We start from the raw sequence: 13,480 nt of genomic DNA on the forward strand, positions 1-13,480 counted from the left end.
TGTGTTCTCTTTCTGGATCCTTCCCTTGCACTGTTTTCTTACATCATAATAGTGCACCAATTTCCTTAGCTGTCAACTTGGTCGCAATTTTAAGGCTTTTATTATTATTATTAATATTATTACTATTACTAAAAGCACATAGAAAGTGCACTAGTTGCATCATTGAACACCATGTAAACAAAGGAATTGCATACGGAGAGAGAGTGAAGCACCGGAAACGTCAAGCCTTGCTTCAACCATTATTACTCCTTGTCATTGCATTTTGAACGTACAGGTGCCTCTCATGGCCATAGCAATATGTTAGGTAGGAATTATCGTTCATATTTTATACTCTTCTTTAGTTTAAAATTTTTGTTTTAGCTGAGATCAGGAGGAAGAATTGAAGTTGGATAGGCCATGTGATGTATAGAATTGTTAACCGGTGGTGTGGAGTAGCAATGTGTGTGAAGGCAAGTGAAATGTAGTCGTGGGTAGGAGAGTTGTAGAACCAGAATAGGTTTGTGGGATGTCAGACAGATGCAGTGAAAGATCTCCAGGCGAGTCCTTTGTCCAGCTGTGTACTTCAACTTGACTGCTGATGGTGCTGATACTGTTGGTGATCTGTCTCTTCAACTACCTCCCCATCCGCCCTCCCCACTTTCATGGTTTTGGTACTGTTGTATTGGCAGGCTTGTGTCTAGCTGTTGGACTTGGTGCTCACGGACCACTTGAAACTTAAAGGTGCAACTTGTACTCGCTTGAAACTAGATGTGTGCCTTCTGCTGCTTCCCTACAGCAATGTGATGTGCGTTACATGCATGCACCTTTGTCTTTGCAGGCATTACTTGAGGACACTCCAGACAACTCCTTCCATTGCGGTTGACTGGCCATATTTCAAGCGGATCCAATTGCTTCTGGGTTCTTCCCTGTGAATGAGCAAACTGTTGAGCAAACTTCAGCCTTAGAAGTGCCGTTGAGGAGGTACCAAGCTTACAGTTAAGTATTTGAAAAGCACCTTCAGCTCTTGTTTTAAGCTGCAGCAATGTCCGAGTCTTACAGCACCTCCTATGTGCAGCCTTTGTCAAAAGTATGCGGGCTAATTTGCCTGCCGCCACCATGCTGACTAGAGGGTGTTTAAAGGAGTTGCCGTGCTAAATGTTGCAATGCCCCGAAAATGAAAGAACTGTCATACTCATTATCCAGAGGTTTGGAATTTCAGGAGTGCGAACGGGAACCACACCTCACAGCTGAATAGAGTTGCCACCTGTCCTGTTTTCCACTGGCACAGCCTTGTTTTATTTCTCTCATGGTGCCAGCTGCTAGTTCTACCCCAACCATGGCGTGTCATTTGCCGATTTTTCAGTTTTTCTAAATTGGCATGTGCATTGCAAGCACTCTGTCGGGTGTTCATACATTGCAAACAGCTGAATTGTAGCAATCATGTTCATTGCTAATTCCCTAGTGAAACTGGTGTGCTTGAAAAAATTGCAACAGTGAGTGAAGCGTCTGAGCTTTCTCGTGTAAGTTGAAGCGCCTCTCTCTGATATGTCTTCCCGGCAGTGATCACGTCAGCTGGCATGACTAGTTTGGGCCACATGGATGAAATGGACACACATTGTTCATTATTTTGCTCCCATAGATTCCTGGCTACAGAAATCATGCTCGGTGGATTCTTGGCTGTACTCACTGGCCATTAAAAAAATGTTGTTATCATATACCGAATTCTGTACAATGCTTCAATCGGTCTCAGTTACGCAATGTTTGTAGTCGAGATATTGGCACTTTATTTTGTTTGTATGCAGTACTTATTGTAAAAGACAAGCCACCTCCTCCCACTCCCTTCACTTGTGCCGTATTGTTTTTTTACCTGGGCAAAGGTGGAAACCCTACAGTTGATGACAGTTATAGTAAATGCACAGTGTAACCCGTATACTTTTCACAAAGGCTTTACCTGTTCAAACAAAACAAGATGTTGATAAAATGATGGAGACAAAGTGATCAACAGTGGAGAAACAAGGGATGTTGCTAAAGCCAACGTTCCAACTAGGGGATGTCCCTGTCAAGGCCCCGATGAAGACAGGCCGTTTCATCAAAACATTGGCATCAGCATAGGGCATCCCTTGTTTGAGCACTGTTGACTTCTGCATATGTTGTACTCCTGCCATAGCATCAAGACGGCAAGTTGGGCCAGTTGGTTAGGATTCATAGTAAGATTCGTTACAGTGCAACACAAGACACGGACAAAAGGAAGGTATAGAACAGCGACACGGCGCTGACTCTTAACTTGTATTTTATTGAAGATATGTCTAACATATATATATAGGTGCCAGTTCATAATCATGACGTGCATGAGACACAGAGATAGGTCAAGGCAGCTGTGACTAACTGATGCGTAATCAAAATTCACATACATAACGCAGCTCCTTGTCACGAAGAGCAATAGGCTGTTCGCTGATACATGCCTCGTCCCTAATCTTTATATCTTAAGCCTCAGCCGTTTCCCTTTTCAATTGGCTCACGTATTTATAAATGTCATTATTCTTTTTCAAATAGGGGCAACAACCGCACGACTTTCAATGCTCCGGAAGATGAAGTGGCACAACCCCTTGAAGAGATAGCTCATGCTCCCTAAGTGGAAGATTCACACAGCGCTTCGTTTGTCCCACGCACTCTCTACCGCAAAATAATGGAATGGCATATACAACCGGCTTAGCACAAGTGATGTACCTGCTCATATGTTTTACAGTGCACTTTCCCTTTACTTTCTTATCCTTCAGCAAATTATCACCTAACAAGCCTATGCGACCAATCTTATGTTTCGCATAAAAACGACATTAATGCTGTACCTTGAACCAATGTTCTTAAGCCCATGCGCCAACTTGTGTACTACTACTGCGTTTTTCCTTTTTTCTTCTAGTTTAGCTTTACTACCTTGGTCATTTATGCTCTTGACGCCACGGACCATACTTTCACTCAAAGATGAAATAAACACTTCGGGGTAACCTCCGTTCAGTGACACTCACCCCAAGGGCATTGATGAAATTTTAATGGTATTCAGGCAGCATAGCAAAGGCCTTGTTTTCACTTTCGAAGTCCCTAAAGATCATCAACTGCAGTTACTAGACCTGAGATTGACCTCAGGTCAGTAAAAATCATGTGTGCCGGAAATATGATCCCAGGTCGGTTAAGCCCATTTTGACTGTTGATGATTTCGGTATATTTTTTGCCAGTGACATTCACTCTGAAGGTGTTGATAAAATTTTGACGTTGTTCAGGCAACACGGCATGGTCCTTGATTTTACTTTTGAAGTCCCCAAAGATGGTTACCTATGTTACCTACGTCTATTTTGATTACGCGTCAGTTGGTCACAGTTGCCTCGATGAATCTCCGTGTCTCATGCATGTCAGGGTTATGAACTGGCACCTATATATATATATTAGACATATCTTCAATAAAATATCATTTGAGAGTCAGCGCCGCGTCATCGTGTTATGCCTTTAGTTTGCCCGTGTCTCGTGTTGCGCTATAACGAATCTTACTATGAATCCTGAAATAGCTGTGTGACAGTACCAGTATGCCCTCCAAATGCTTGATTGTAGAAGGCATTGTTATATTTATTATGAACTTCTGTTCGTAATAATGTGATGCACCCTGGGTGGCATGCCTTGCATTACGCCGGGAATAACAAGCACTACAAACAGGAGTTGTCGATCCCTTTAACCCTTTCAAGTAGGGGTGCGTACAATTGTGCGTGCCATATAGGGCATCGAAAACAAAAGCACTGATGAAAATAATGATACTTAAAATGTGCCACATTTTACATTTTGAAACATTTCTGGTTTATCCTGTGCTGAAAGTTTCAATAATATAGTACTACAGTCGAACCTGAATACGTATGATGAACACAGACATAGGAAATTTATTTATTTTATTTATCAAGTACTACCAGCCAATATTTCAAGCCTTGGGCAGGAGTGGGTATTAAAACGACATTCTGCAGTCATCATCATCATCATCATCAACCTAGTTACGCCCACTGCAGGGCAAAGGCCTCTCCCATACTTCTCCAACTACCCCGGTCATGTACTAATTGTGGCCATGTTGTCCCTGCAAATGTCTTAATGTCATCCGCCCACCTAACTTTCTGCCGCCCCCTGCTACGCATCCCTTCCCTTGGAATCCAGTCCGTAACCCTTAGTGACCATCGGTTATCTTCCCTCCTCATTACATGTCCGGCCCATGCCCATTTCTTTTTCTTGATTTCAACTAAGATGTCGTTTACCCGCGTTTGTTGCCTCACCCAATCTGCTCTTTTCTTATCCCTTAATGTCACACCCATCATTCTTCTTTCCATAGCTCGTTGCGTCGTCCTCAATTTCAGCAGAACCCTTTTCGTAAGTCTCCAGGTTTCTGCCCCATATGTGAGTACTGGTAACACACAGCTGTTATACACTTTCCTTTTGAGGGATAGTGGCATCCTGCTGTTCATGGTTTGAGAATGCCTGCCAAACGCACCCCAGCCCATTCTTATTCTTCTGGTTATTTCAGTCTCATGATCCGGATCCGTGGTCACTACCTGCCCTAAGTAGATGTAGTCCCTTACCCCTTCCAGTGCTTCGCTACCTATCGTAAACTGCTGTTCTCTTCCGAGCCTGTTAAACATTACTTTAGTTTTCTGCAGATTAATTTTCAGACCCACCCTTCTGCTTTGCCTCTCCAGGTCAGTGAGCATGCATTGCAATTGGTCTCCTGAGTTACTAAGCAAGGCAATATCATCAGCGAATCGCAAGTTGCTAAGGTATTCTCCATCAACTTTTATCCCCAATTCTTCCCACTCCAGGCCTCTGAATACCTCCTGTAAACATGCTGTGAATAGCATTGGAGATATCGTGTCTCCCTGTCTGACGCCTTTCTTTATAGGGATTTTGTTGCTTTCTTTGTGGAGGACTACGGTGGCTGTGGAGCCGCTATAGATATCTTCCAGTATCTTTACATATGGCTCATCTACACCCTGATTCCGTAATGCCTCCATGACTGCTGAGGTTTCGACTGAATCAAACGCTTTCTCGTAATCAATGAAAGCTATATATAACGGTTGGTTATATTCTGCACATTTCTCTATCACTTGATTGATAGTGTGAATATGGTCTATTGTTGAGTAGCCTTTACGGAATCCTGCCTGGTCCTTTGGTTGACAGAAGTCTAAGGTGTTCCTGATTCTATTTGCGATTACCTTAGTAAATACTTTGTAGGCAACGGACAGTAAGCTGATCGGTCTATAATTTTTCAAGTCTTTGGCGTCCCCTTTCTTATGGATTAGGATTATGTTAGCGTTCTTCCAAGATTCCGGTACGCTCGAGGTTATGAGGCATTGCGTATACAGGGTGGCCAGTTTCTCTAGAACAATCTGACCACCATCCTTCAACAAATCTGCTGTTACCTGATCCTCCCCAGCTGCCTTCCCCCTTTGCATAGCTCCTAAGGCTTTCTTTACTTCTTCTGGCGTTACCTGTGGGATTTCGAATTCCTCTAGGCTATTCTCTCTTCCACTATCGTCGTGGGTGCCACTGGTACTGTATAAATCTCTATAGAACTCCTCAGCCACTTGAACTATCTCATCCATATTAGTAACGATATTGCCGGCTTTGTCTCTTAACGCACACATCTGATTCTTGCCTATTCCTAGTTTCTTCTTCACTGTTTTTAGGCTTCCTCCGTTCCTGAGAGCCTGTTCAATTCTATCCATATTATAGTTCCTGATGTCCGCTGTCTTACGCTTGTTGATTAACTTAGAGAGTTCTGCCAGTTCTATTCTAGCTGTAGGGTTAGAGGCTTTCATACATTGGCGTTTCTTGATCAGATCTTTCGTCTCCTGCGATAGCTTACTGGTTTCCTGTCTAACGGAGTTACCACCGACTTCTATTGCGCACTCCTTAACGGTTCCCATGAGATAGTCGTTCATTGCTTCAACACTAAGGTCCTCTTCCTGAGTTAAAGCCGAATACCTGTTCTGTAGCTTGATCCGGAATTCCTCTAGTTTCCCTCTTACCGCTAACTCATTGATTGGCTTCTTGTGTACCAGTTTCTTCCGTTCCCTCCTCAAGTCTAGGCTAATTCGAGTTCTTACCATCCTATGGTCACTGCAGCGTACCTTGCCGAGTACGTCTACATCTTGTATGATGCCAGGGTTCGCGCAGAGTATGAAGTCGATTTCATTTCTAGTCTCACCATTCGGGCTCCTCCACGTCCACTTTCGACTAACCCGCTTGCGGAAAAAGGTGTTCATTATCCGCATATTATTCTGTTCTGCAAACTCTACTAATAATTCTCCTCTGCTATTCCTAGAGCCTATGCCATATTCCCCCACTGACTTGTCTCCAGCCTGCTTCTTGCCTACCCTGGCATTGAAGTCGCCCATCAGTATAGTGTATTTTGTTTTGACTTTACCCATCGCCGATTCCACGTCTTCATAAAAGCTTTCGACTTCCTGGTCATCATGACTGCATGTAGGGGCATAGACTTGTACCACCTTCAATTTGTACCTCTTATTAAGTTTCACAACAAGACCTGCCACCCTCTCGTTAATGCTATAGAATTCCTGTATGTTACCAGCTATTTCCTTATTAATCAGGAATCCGACTCCTAGTTCTCGTCTCTCCGCTAAGCCCCTGTAACACAGTACATGCCCGCTTTTTAGCACTGTATATGCTTCTTTTGTCCTCCTAACCTCACTGAGCCCTATTATATCCCATTTACTACCCTCTAATTCCTCCAATAACACTGCTAGACTCGCCTCACTAGATAGCGTTCTAACGTTAAACGTTGCCAGGTTCAGATTCCAATGGCGGCCTGTCCGGAGTAATCATTATTAATTAGTAATTATTATGCAGAAATTATCTACCTAACAAAGAACATATGTGCACGACCCAAAAATGCACATCAGATGCGGGCTGGTCAAAGCACCCTCTGACGAATGCATGTGTTGGATATAGGAATGAATTAAGTGAATGTTTATTGCCGATATCAGCGTGTAATAAATAGGTATGCCCATATAATCAATACGAGATGTACCGAAAGTATTTTCATGTCGTACGCAATATTGCTATACAGTCGAAGTCGGCTAATTCGACACTGACGGGACCAACAAAATTGATGTAATTATCCAGTGGGTCGAATTAAACAAGACATTAAAATGTTGACACCTACCACTTCGCAATAGTGGCTAGAATCTAACACGCCTCGAATCGAACACATGCCCACTTTCTATGTGTCAAAACACGAATTCACGGATAATTTGAACTGCTCTGTGGGTCCCGCCAAATTCCTATATACTCGAATAGAAAAAGAAAAATTCCCGTGAATTGAAACTCCGAACCCATGCAGTGGTTACTTCGAGCGAAATGTCACTCCCATGCACCACTTCTCTTACAAATCCGAGCTAAAGGTGAAGGTTCGATGCGTCACTAGTTGCCGTAAAAATTACCAGGAAAGCCGTGGGCGAAGCCGAGACCAAACCGGACTAAGCAGAGCAGCGCACACGCTCCGCGCTCACCTGCCCCCTCCCCCCCTCCCTCCTGCACGCAGTTGATCACATTACCATGCGCTTACTGCCTGCACTCGATCACATGGTCCAACATTGGGCATACAGGAGCACAGCGCGCGTCAAGCCACCATCCTTCTCAGCTCACCCTCGCATGCTTTCCCTCATGCCCACTTCAAACGGCGCGCAAGGCACAACTGTATCACACTTGAACTTTATTCGGAACCTAGGCTTCTTCTGGCTCGTGTTGCATGCTGATGGAGCAGAGATAAAGACTTTTCCGCTGTGAGCCCAGCGAGTGTTTTGATTTTGCACTGTTTATCACATAATTGATTGGGTGCTGTTTAAAGGGGCTTTCCTTAGTTCAAACTCCATTTCATTCAAATAAATTTCCGGTCCTTTTGGACAGTCTACTGTATGTATATACGTTTGGCTGTACTATGTGCAAAGCGTTTTATTACAAAGTTGAAAGGTAGGCGGCTTGGTGTTGGCACTTGTCAGCGTGTCATCACGTAGCGGATTCATTTCTTTTGTCGTTCACAACATATTGCATCAGGCATATTTCTGAAGTGAGCAAATAGGTGCTTTCCCAATTATGCTAGACTTGGCATAGTTGATGATTTCATTTTTGACATTCTTGTACAGACTTCTCAGCATGGAGTTTACATTCTGCAAACTTGACAGAGCTCACTGTAGGATTGAAAATTCTTTATGTGTATTGCAGTTGTACACATTTCATGATTTGGAAAGATTCAAGGAATGTGGGGACGCTAAATTTTCAATGCACAAAAATTATTGGTGCCTCAAGGAGAGCAGTTTGCCTGTGACTGTAGTAGGCATATGCCAATGACAAGTACCATCTGCTGATTGAATTTGCAGAATGGTTGGTCAGACGTTTTTGTTAGGTTAGGATCTTTTGTTGCGCACGGCTTTGTGGTGCTATCTGTCAAAACATATGCCAGCAAGCAGCCCCAAACGAGTTCAAAAGCAAGACAGACTCATTTCATAAGCAGTTGTAGGCATTGGTCATTAAAGAAAGTGGTGAACTGGGGACGCGGGGGCGCAGCTGTCATCAAATTTGTTTGCCTGCCTTAGTGATGCCTTCTTGGCAATGCATGCTTGCTTTTAGAACCACGCGACTACGTTTGATGAATGGGAGCGCAAGGGGCGAAAAGAAAACAGAGTAGCAACTTTGGCTCCTTAAAGGGAGCCATATACCGTATTTTCGAGGCTATAAGTTGCACCACCGTCAAAATGGCAGTTTTTCTGAAAAAAAAAATCGCACCGGTGTATAAAATGCACCTGTTCATTCAGTACGCTATTTAAAAACTCGTTGAGGATCAGGTCATGAGAAAGTAAGATGAAAATACATGCTTACGGTGGATGCAGCCTCTGCACGCATCCCACAGTATGCAGTGCTGACAGGCGTGCAAGCACTGTCCAATGTCTGGACAATAGTTTTAAGAAGTATCTTATTCTGACAGCAAGAACAATGCTATTGATGTGTAGCTTACATGATGGCGTTTAGTCAAAGCCATCGAGGTTGTCCTCCTCCCAGTTGCTTACAAACAATGCAACTACTTCAGGTTGGAGTGCTGCTTTAACATCACTGTCGTCTTCTGACTAGCTGGTGGAGCACACTGGAAGCTTTTCGCCAGTCGCAGATTACCGTAAAAACCCATGTATAATACAAACCCGCATATATAGTACACGAGGTGAAATTTTTGGGTCGTGAAATGGAAAAAAAAATTTCATCCGCGTATAATACGAGTAAGGAAAACTCGAGGAAAACATTTATTTAAATTGCACTCTGGACTTAATCGCTGTCTTCCTCAGCTGCGCTCTCTTCGGATAGTTCCTTGTGAGACATATCTTCCCAGATAAGGTACTCATCCTCTGGGCCATCGAGTGCGTTCAAGATGCCGCACTTCTTGAATGCACGATGCACAAGGTCCTTTGGTATGCTGGCCCATGCATCCACAATCCACTTGCATAGCGTGAATGGCGGAGCCCGCTTCAGCTGCCCGGTCGGCGTCACTGCAGGTTCACCTGAGCGCAACCAGGCTGCGTAACACCGCATGACCGCGTCCTGGAACGGCTTGTTCACGCAAACATCTAAACGCTTCAGTGGAGACGTCATCCCACCCGGGATAACGATGAGTTCAGTGCCGGATTCGTGCAACAGCCTCTTCACTGAGTCGGTCAAATGGCAGCGAAGTGTGTCCAGCACGAGGATGGATGGGAACGACAACAGTGCGCCGGCCCACCTACACCAGATGGACTTTATCCAGTCGAGCACAAGATTCTCGTTCATCCAGCCTTTCTCATGGCATCTCACGACCACATTTTTTGGCAGCTCTTCACCTTTAGGCAGTGCCTTGCGCTTGAAGACGACATAGGGCGGGAGCTTGCATCCGTCTGCCATGCACGACAACACGATGGTAACTCACGTTTTCTCGTTGCCAGTGGACCAGACATAAACTTGTTTAGAACCCTTTTCGTACACAGTGAGGGGCGATGGCATGTCCACATAAACTGGCATTTGGTCAGCATTGCCGATTTGCCCTAGCTGGAAGTTCTTGGACTTGCGCAGCAAAATAATGTAGCGCTGGAAAGCCACAAGCAGGTCTTCTAACAATTCGGGCAGCTTTTGCAAAATCGAAGTTCGGTGGCGTAAGGAAAATCCAGCATGGCACATGTAGTGATAAATCCAGTGCTTGCTCGCTTGTTGGCGGAGTTCGGTAGCCCTTTTTCTCTTGCAAGCTCCTTAGCTCCTTTTGCCTGCATAAGCTTCATGCTCACAGCTAGATGCGCAGCTCGCTGTTGGCGTACGAACTCCATCAGGGCAAGTTCAATTTCCGGGAATGTCCCACTCTTCCGGCTGCAAAAGCTTTTTCACGTTCCTCTACATACGAAAAAGGCTTCCTTTTGTTGACACCACCCGTGAATGCTTGCTTCGTTGACGCCAAACTGCCTCGCGGCCGCACTTTCGCTGATGTCCTGTGCGGCTAAAATAACCTTTCTCTTGAAAGCATCCGTGTACTGTTTCCTGGTTCGGACATCTTGGTCCTTCAATGCGGAATAAAAAAGACTCACTTTGCGAAGCGTGGTTTGTACGTGTGCTGCCGAGGTGCGCACTCAACAATAAAAAAATTATGCTGTAGTCACGCAGCAAGAACGAAACCAAGCCGTGGCCACACAGCATTAACGAAACTAAAACTTCTAGCTCAAATTTCTGACTGAAATTTTTGTTTGGATCTGCATATAGTATGAGGCAAAAATTTGGGACGCTAACAATAGGAAAAAAAAAACTCATATTATACGCGAGTTTTTGCAATATTTTCTCGCTGACTTTGAATTCCCTTTCTGCTGTTCTTTTTGCATGCTCTACTACAAATTCAACTGCACTGAGCGCAGCTTGAATTTTGCATTGTAACTTTGCCTACTTTGCTTCACACGTGGCGTCATGGTTAGCGAGGCTGTGACGACACATGAGCAGTACGCAGCAATAATGGCAACGAGTGCAATGGAGTATAGTTGCTGTGCACAGCAGTACAATACACAGTACACATGGTGGAGTATCATTTGATGCCCACTCGACACAGAGGGCGTGGCCATAGCATTCAACCCAATTTTGACTGTATATAAGCCACACCTTTCTATAAGATGCACAGACAAAAAATTCAGAAAAAAACGCGACTTACACAAACTCTAGTCTGCAACGCCTTCCATTGGAAAGCAGCGCATATAAGACAAACATCCTGCTCACAAGGCCCTCCATTAGGTGATGTGGACACAAGCTTTAGACTCCCAAACATTAGTCATTTCATGGTGCTATTAATTTTGCTAATTTCAGATATTTGCTGATGCAGGAGGGTTATATTTCACACTGCTAGTATATTAGTATCTGTTGCGCAAAGCAGCCATGGCATAGCAGTTGAAACATTCAGCTTGAAACTGCACAAACATTTGTTAAATCACAGCAATACCTTATGGTATTTATTTTTCTTACATTACGCCTTGTGATGCCAGCACCAAAATCTAGCAAATGAATGTACACAATCAGCCCACTTCTTATTTCATAATTGCTGTTTGCAGTAGTATACCATAATCTGCAACAAAGCAACCAAATACGCTTGTTTCTCATTGCTTGCAGAGTATAAGTGATGTGACAAGCATTGAACACACATAACTTTGACATGGTAAGAGGCAAAGTGCTTTTTTTTGTGGTTGCAGCCATCGCATAGTTTTTGATTTTATGTGCATGCTTTTGATTTATACTGAACTCAAGGGAGCCTCTGAATAACTTTGACATGTTCAGGGTCCATGGTGGCTTAAGGTTTGAGAACCACTAATGCAAAAGAAATTTGGGAACAAGAAATGTTTTCTTTTTAGTATCGTTCACTTATTAAGCTCAATATGTTTCCTTATTTTTCTTCATTTATCCAGGTCACATGGAAATTACAGTGCATTCTCAGTACCCAAGCAATGTTGCAACCGTCTCGGGAAGTGGACACCTCTGGAGCAAAAATCGCCAACCTTTTCACCTCAATGAAAGCAGATAGCTTTGCAAGTTGCTGAAGAACCACCATGTCCTTGCTTCTAGATAGAAAAAAAGTAGTATGGATCAATATCTTCTCAATAAATATGTGCCACTAAATTAAAGTGCTGTCGTCGTCATTACACAGAAATGGACACTTATACCACATGGCCTCACGTAACAGCTGCATCTCCATTTCTGAAAAAATAATTTTAATTAAATTTTGTTAGCTTGCTTGTATTATCTAAGCCATACCCATAACTCAGCTCTAAAAATATCTATCATGGCTTCATTTCATCAATTGAACATGTTTAAGATATTGTCCTTGCCACTGGCTAGCCCCACATTTCTTCTAGCTTCAGCACATGGTATACGCTAGAGTGGCAGCTGCCTTGTTCACCGTGGGTTCAAGATGGCCACGAGTACTGCTTCTGCAATTCTTTTCAATACCAGAATGATGGGCAACGCCCACTGTGATGACTGAGCAAGGCTAAACATACCCTTTCACGGCAGTCAGCGAAGTTCCACCTCTGTTAAATCTTGCAGGGGAAAAGGTACAGTGTGGTGACTGCAAAACATTGACCTCACGCTTTTCACTGCAGTTATGTTAGCCTGCAGTGCATTAAATTTTCCCAAGACCGTCACTAAACTTCGAGTCATAATGACTGACAAGGTCGCACCATCGGTGACCCGGTGGACCTTGACAATTTCTTTCCAGGGCATGTCGAAAGCTCTTGTGCAATTTCCATTCAGAAGAGCCCTTGACCTGCCAGGCGCTGCAAACAGTGGTCTCGCTGTTCTTCCTCCTTACTCTGCGTTCACCATTGCTTTGCCAGAGACCAACAAGAGCTGGGTAAAATATTCCTGTAACTTGACAACTGATGGCTGTTTGCTGATATTGGAAGCCGTCTCCTAAACTTGCTTTCATCCATGACCACAACTGTAGCACTGGTTTTCAGTTCGGTTCTGACTGTCTTCCTTTCTACCCTAATTGATCCCAAAATTGGCAGTATCTTTTGCTTGGGCTTTTCACATGTTGGGACTCTTCATCACTGTCGGGTCTGCGACTCCAAACTCACAGGTTCTTGACGTTGCCTGTGTCCAAGTTCTCATAAGGTGTTGCCTTCCTGTTGCCTTTGAAAGAAGTTTTCGACTGTGACATGCACATAAACTTTTGCAGGTAGCCTCTCCGTGCTCTCTGTCACAGGACCCGACCTGTAATCTGGTCAGTGTGGAATGCAGCAAGCCTTCCCCCCCGACTTTATTTTCTTTTCCGCGTCCAGTGTCAGATGTGGTTCTTACGGCTGGTGTCCGCACATGGCATCATTGTAAATTCCAGGCATAAAGCAAGACAATCGCACAAGTTGTCATCAAGCCCTGTGCCGGAATTGCATTTGTCGATGGTATGACGAGGGATGGC

The 13,480-nt window shown here is 44.1% G+C and overlaps 1 long non-coding RNA gene across 1 annotated transcript; it reads left to right on the top strand.

The window, feature by feature from the left end:
* Positions 1-886: 886 nt before the first annotated feature.
* LOC142576201 (uncharacterized) lies at positions 887-12,838 on the top strand. The gene is made up of 4 exons (XR_012826798.1): positions 887-974; positions 2,533-2,697; positions 11,677-11,722; positions 11,970-12,838. It is a non-coding gene; the product is annotated as an uncharacterized LOC142576201 (long non-coding RNA).
* Positions 12,839-13,480: the final 642 nt, after the last annotated feature.

This window comes from Dermacentor variabilis, chromosome 3, assembly GCF_050947875.1.
Source record: "Dermacentor variabilis isolate Ectoservices chromosome 3, ASM5094787v1, whole genome shotgun sequence".
Taxonomy (NCBI): domain Eukaryota; kingdom Metazoa; phylum Arthropoda; class Arachnida; order Ixodida; family Ixodidae; genus Dermacentor; species Dermacentor variabilis.